Below are 7310 nucleotides of genomic sequence, written 5' to 3'. Positions count from 1 at the left end.
GTAATCAAGACTCAAGAGTCCTTGGAGCATGAAAAGACACCAGAAAACACAGCACCAACACCAGACATCTAATAAGCCCCCCCCCGCCCGGCAAAGACACAACCCCAGCCCATATTAGTCACGCCATGCTTACATCTCAAATGGCACCTATTCCTTATATTGTGCACTACTATAGCTCCAGGGCTTTGGTTAAAAGTAGTGCACTAGGGAATAGGGTGCCAAGGGAATTGGTCAAAAGTAGTGCACTATATAGGGAACAGGGTGCTATTTGTGACGCCGCCCATACCACCCGGTTGGTTCCTCAGCAAAGAATCCTTCATATCAACTGTTCGTGACCTGTTGCTAAATTTACCTCTCTATAATCATGCTGCAGACAATTACATTGCAGTATCATTTCCTGTGCAAAGGCACTTGGGTACTTTATCAAATGAGCCCTCGTGTAACATTTTCTTTGCTCACAGTGGTGTCAGTTTGTTTAATCAGAAGCTTGTTTATTTTGGTACGAAAACAAAAGTAGTTTTATTGTCACAGACAGCAGATAGGTGCAGTGGAATGTGTTGTTTTACAGGGTCAGCCATAGTAGTACGGCACCCCTGAGCAAATTAGGATAAAGTGTCTTGCTCAAGGACACATCTACAGATTACCCACCTTGTCRGCTCAGGTTTTCAAACCAGAGTTACTGGTGAGTTACCAGTGAGTTACTGGCCTAACGCTCTAACCGCTAGGTTACCTGCCACCCCTAATGGTATTGGGTAGTGGGTATTTAGTGACTGGTAGTGGGTGTGTCAGATATCAACGAGCTCTCACAGTCTCACTGCAGAATTAGACGTTTAGCCACGTTTCTACAAACGTCAAATTTTGAAGTTGCTCCAAACATTACATTTCAAATTGTTTTTGACACCCTGGGTTGCCCCCTCATGCTCAGTATTATACCTTTTCTCCAAAAGTCAAATGTCAAAGTTGTTACAAATGTCAAATTTACAAGGTTAAGGGTTAAGGTTTTGCATAGGGTTAAAACATTAAAGGCATACTTCTGGATTTTGGTAATGAGGCCCTTTATGAATTTGTGGATACCATGTTTATGTCTCTGTGTCCAGTATCAAGGAAGTTAAGAGGTCGTTTTGCATGGGAATGCTAACTATATTGTTAGTGTAATGACTGGAAGTCTATGGGTATCTACTGGCATGCTAGTTAAGGAAAGGGTTAAGGTTTGGGATAGGGTTAAAACCAAACAATATTAAAAATTAGTTTTCACCACTGAGATAGCAGCCAGGTCATCCGTGATACAAGTCAGTATTAGACGTTCATCCATGTCTGAGGACGTCGGGAGATGACGTGGAAACCGGCCACTAGGGGCAACAGTCAGCGCTGTTACCTTCAAGTAGGTTTTGGTTTTGCTTGGGCATTGTAGACAGGAATGGGTGTAAGCATTTGCCTCTGGTGCCAAAGGTCACATGGTTGAATCCAGGGATGTTTTAATCCTATCCCAAAACCTCAAACCTTACCTTAACCATAAAGAGTTCATCATTAAGCATTTGCCTCCGGTGCAAAAGGTTTGCATGTTCGAATTCAGCGTTAGAAAGTCGTTTTTTATATTTCTGATTTAAGCCTATCCCAAACCATTACCTTAACCTTTCGGGAATTATTGCCTAACCTTAAGATTTCGGAGTTAATGCCTGAACAAAACCCCAACCATAAAAATTCAGAGTTAGTGCCTAAACTTAATCTTCACACTTTGAAATGTGACGTTTGAGAAACATGGATGAACGTCTAATTCTGATGTGAGACTGTGAGACCTTGTTGGGGATTGAACACGCAACCTTCTGATCCAGAGTTGTGGGATTACGTTCATCCCGTCTGTGTTTGTCTGTGTAAAACTGAAAGGAGTTGCTGTGTGTGAAGTTGCTGTGTGTATGTGTGTGTGTGCTTGTGTGTGTGTGTCGCTGTCTGTGTGTATGTGCCCTTGTGTGTGTGTGCTTGTGTCAGAGTCGAAAACGCTCGAGCGAAACCAGTAGTCCTTCACCCAAAAAACAAAGCTAGAAGAAAAAGAAAAGATAAAATAGGGCTCTCTAAAGGTTTGCCTTTGTTATATATTAAGTGCGTTCAAAGAGCAATGTGCACACACGGCCAGACAAAAGACAACAGACATCAGGAGCATCACAAGATGAAAGAAGGACTTCAAAGGCATCAAATGGAGTGAAAGTGAAAAAGAAACCTGCCCGAAAACTCCCTCCAACAGCACACAGACCAGCAATTAGGCCTTCATATTACTCTGTTATCACACATGTGGACCGTAGGCCCGGGTGGCTAAACCGCAGAGCTTGGTGTATGTTGCGCTCATAAGACAAACACAGCATTTACCCAGAATATGACTTTATTCGGATGAAAACGGGGTGTTGCTTCACACAGATTTGGACCCTGCATGGAAGAAAAAAGGTTTGTTGAAGAAAACAACAGTCTCCCAACTCATTCCGTTCAGGTAACCAAGTGGATACGAAATCAAACAGGGCATCGCAAAACAAGAAGTCAGATTGTTACTCCGCGTCCTGTTTATGTACCCCCAGGCCAATTTGCACATTTTTATGTACTCATTGCATTTATTTGTTATGAATTCATTTCCAGTTGCAGCTGGTGAGGCGATGGGTGCACATAACATGTGGTTCGGCCTCTGAGAGAGACAAAAGCAGCGGTGGGGAACTTTTGCGGTCTCTCAGACATTAGCCAGGCATTATGGGCAATTGTCCATGGTAGAAGGGTCACACACACACTGTACTAAGGGGGTGAAGACTTAGAGCAATGCCCCCTCATAAGTGATTGACAAATACCCTTCCCCTGTACCCCACCAAGTGTTCAAAGTAAATTAACTATGTATTATTGCATTTCTGCTTTTCAATCATCTGATATTTGTTTTGAATTACACATACTTTTTTCAGAACAGCACGGGTTGATTGTAGCCCTGCTTCAGAATGTAATTCCACAAAGGGGGAAATTTGGCGTGTGTCCTATGAAGTTCTTTAATGTAAGAAATGACAAAATACTACCTGTAAATGACTCTATATTTGTATCCACATGCTAAAGGATCTTTTAATGATGGGAAATCACCACAGCTTTCATTCATACTGTGTTGTTAAATCTCATGACAACACCAAAATATTGTCCAGAGGAGCTGTTAGTGGAGTGTGACAATTAATGTCACTGCGTCTATCAGCTCCATTTAACTAGGCTACAGCACACACAACTTCCTCTCTATGTTTCCTCCACATGAGTGGCCAAATAAATAATGTGGTGTTTGTATAGAAAAAGATGGAGGCCAAGTCTCCTTCTGAAGACATTCTATTGTAGTTCCTTCCGTTTCTTTTTTTCTGCCTATGCTGAGGAGAGAGAGRGGACAGTTGAATGGATAGCAGCGGTGAGGTGACACTTTTTAACAAATAGGATTTAGATGCACCAGGGGCATTTGTCATGCAGCTATTTCATTCCGATATATGTATTTATTGATCCTGCCACCCCCATCTCCTCATCCTCCCACTAGTATTGACAGGTGTGTCGCTATGGTAATTCACCCCACCCCCACRGCCCGTTCTCTTGGATGAATTCATAAGAGACAGACAGACACACACACACTTGTTATGGGATAATATGATGAGTGTGGTAGGTAATGTATTATGGTAAGGGTCCGTGTCAAGTTCAACAGGGAGCATTGGGTTGAGGGAGAGCCTGAGGGGGTGTCACTGGAGAAGAGAGAGAAGAGAATGTAACGTGTTTTAATGCAATGTAATRTAAATTGATGTCCCGAGCTTAGGAAGGACAGAAAAAGAGAAGAGCTGCTTGGAAATGCATTACAGGGGCCAAACGGCTCTTTGAGGAGACAGGATTTAACGGGGGCTACCGTGGCTCTATTGGATTACAATGTTGGCTCAACAATCTGGCAATGTCTAATTAAATAGCCCAGCATTAGCTTCCACCACAGTTGGGAGTGTGAGAGAGGGGCACTATCTCATTCTGAAATGGATGTAAAAATAGATCTTTGCGAGTTAGCCCATACTCACGCTCCCTCTCTTTCTCCCCCCTGCCTCGTACACACACAACACACACCACACACACACAACACACACACACACACCACACACACCCACACCACACACACACACACAACACACAACACACACACACACACACACACACACACACACACACACACACACACACACACCACACACACACACACTCTCTCTTCTCTCTCTCCTCTCTCTCTCTCTCTCTCTCTCTCTTCACACCACACTCTCTCTCGTACACGACACACGCACACACACCGAACACGCACACACACATGTTTGTTTTGCTATCCCTTTGGGAACCAAACAATTGATTCCCATTCAAAGTCCTACTTTCCCTAACCACTAACCCTAAAGGCGTCCACATGCTTCCCACCCAAAACAGTTTGGAAGAGTTTTATTATGACATCCTTTTGTGACATTTCTGTTCGTTTTGGACTTTGGTTAAATTTTTTGGGTCTGATTGGGCACACAAGGTTTGGGCACACAAGCACTAGGGATTATTCAGTAAAGTCTTTGTTGTCATTCAATGAGAGATGGCTCATTTTCATGTACATTTTTTCATTGAGAAATACAGCACTAAACATCTTCGATGAAAAATAGTGCGACTAAGATTTCCTTGGCAAAAATGTCAAAATGAATAACWGATTTTTTGAGTTATCTTAGATTAATTCTGACTATTTTGAGGAAGTGTATGCTGGCTACGGTGTCTCAAAATGAACAAATAGTACTTTTGCCGCTTTTTTCTAGCTTTTCAAGCGAAGGTCTTTTAAATCTTCTTACGGCTGAAATCCCGTTAACGGGATCGATATGACAACAGCCAGTGAAAGTGCATAGCGCCAAATTCAAACAACAGAAATCTCATAAATAAAATTCCTCAAACATACAAGTATTATACACCATTTTAAAGATAAACTTGTTGTTAATCCCACCACCGTGTCCGATTTCAAAAAGGCTTTACGACGAAAGCATACCATGCAATTATGTTAGGTCAGCACCTAGTCACAGAAAAACAACAGCCATTTTTCCAGCCAAAGAGAGGAGTCACAAAAAGCAGAAATAGAGATAAAATTAATCACTAACCTTTGATGATCTTCATCAGATGACACTCATAGGACTTCATGTTACACAATACATGTATGTTTTGTTCGATAAAGTTCATATTTATATAAAAAATCTCAGTTTACATTGGCGCGTTATGTTCAGTAATGTTTTGCTTCCCAAACATCCAGTGATTTTGCAGAGAGCCACATCAATTTACAGAAATACTCATAATAAACATTGATAAAAGATATAAATGTTATGCATGTAATTATAGAAAAACTTCTCCTTAATGCAACCGCTGTGTCCGATTTCAAAAAAGCTTTACGTAAAAAGCACACCATGTAATAATCTGAGTACAGCGCTCAGAGACCAAAACAAGCCATACAAATACCCGCCATGTTGAGTCAACAGAAGTCAGAAATAGCATTTATTAATATTCACTTACCTTTGATGATCTTCATCAGAATGCACTCCCAGGAATCCCAGTTCCACAATAAATGTTTGTTTTGTTCGATAAAGTCCATCATTTATATCCAAATACCTCCTTTTTGTTCGCACATTTAGTTCGCAAATCCAAATTCACGAGGCGCAGGCCAGACGAAAAGTCAAAAAGTTCCATTACAGTTCGTAGAAACATGTCAAACGATGTATAGAATCAATCTTTAGGATGTTTTTATCATAAATCTTCAATAATATTCCAACCGGACAATTCCTTTGTCTTTAGAAATGAAAAGGAACGCAGCTACCTCTCACGGGCGCACGCCTGACTGAGCTCATGGCCTTCTGCCAGACCCCTTAGTCAAACAGCTCTTATTCTCTCCCCCTTCACAGTAGAAGCCTGAAACAAGGTTATAAAGACTGTTGACATCTAGTGGAAGCCATAGGAAGTGCAATATGACCCCATAGACACTGTATATTGGATAGGCAAAGACTTTAAAACCTACAAACCTCAGATTTCCCACTTCCTGGTTGGATTTTTTTCTCAGTTTTTGCCTACCATATTTGTTATACTCACAGACATCATTCAAACAGTTTTAGAAACGGCAGAGTGTTTTTCATCCAACTCTACTAATAATATGCATATCTTAGTTTCTGGGCCTGAGTAGCAGGCAGTTTACTCTGGGCACCTTATTCATCCAAGCTACTCAATACTGCTCCCAGCCATAAGAATTAAGGAAGTACGCAAGCACACTCAATCCGTTTGCCTAGCCGAGATTGGCTAGGTGCCAGCCAAACTGAAGCATGCTGACGCATTAACCCTAACTCTAACTCTTAACCTAACTCTAACCTTATCTTAACCCTAACCCTAACCATAACCTTAACACCAAACCCCTAAACCTAAACCTTCTAACCCTAATTTTAACCCTAACCCTAAGCCTAACCCCTAAACCTTTTTTCTTGTCTACACATTTTCCAAACACACACACACACACACACGCACACGCCACACGCACACGCACACGCACACGCACACGCACACGCACACACACACACACACACACACACACACACACCACACACACACAACCACACACACGCATGCAGGCAAAGCATCTACTTACGCACGCACACACGCACACACACACTGTCTCTGTCTCAGCTAAGCACACACTGTAGTATTTCTACCAGAACACTATAAAACCCATTGTACACATGTTGCTTATATGTTCAGAAGAACATCATGAACACAGCCAATATTTATTCAAAGGATTTGAGATTTGCCCTTGAAATTGACAAAACAATCAACAAAAACTTTAGTCTGGTAGAAGGGAATGTCAGTCCAACGCGTATGTGAAAGTGAACGTTTTTTTTAGTTCACCACCAGAACACTGGGTGGCACTTTTCTCAACTTAAATTTTTCCATCAAAATAACTCAAGGAAGTGACACATGACTGGGGAACGAATATCAATAGAATGCAAAAAATAACAGACACGTTGTCTTGACTGTAAACTGTGTTCCTAAAGGCATCATTGGTTAAGGAAACCAAATGAAAGATGGCATCAAATTCCCCAACTACGTGTCATTTTAACCAAAAGGTTGACATGGACTGAACTGAATGCGGTACATTGAACTCTCAAGTTCTTTAACCAAGAGGGCCAAGGCCAGCAGAATGTTGGGGGTTGAGACGAGCTAAAGCAGGAAGAGGGTGATAAGAGGTGAAAAGATAGTGGAGAGAGTTAGAGAGGGAGGGAGAAGGGGAGAAATAGAGT

The sequence above is a fragment of the Salvelinus sp. IW2-2015 genome, linkage group LG22 (assembly GCF_002910315.2).
Source record: "Salvelinus sp. IW2-2015 linkage group LG22, ASM291031v2, whole genome shotgun sequence".
In the NCBI taxonomy this organism is placed as follows: domain Eukaryota; kingdom Metazoa; phylum Chordata; class Actinopteri; order Salmoniformes; family Salmonidae; genus Salvelinus; species Salvelinus sp. IW2-2015.
Note: the sequence above shows the minus strand (reverse complement) of the source record.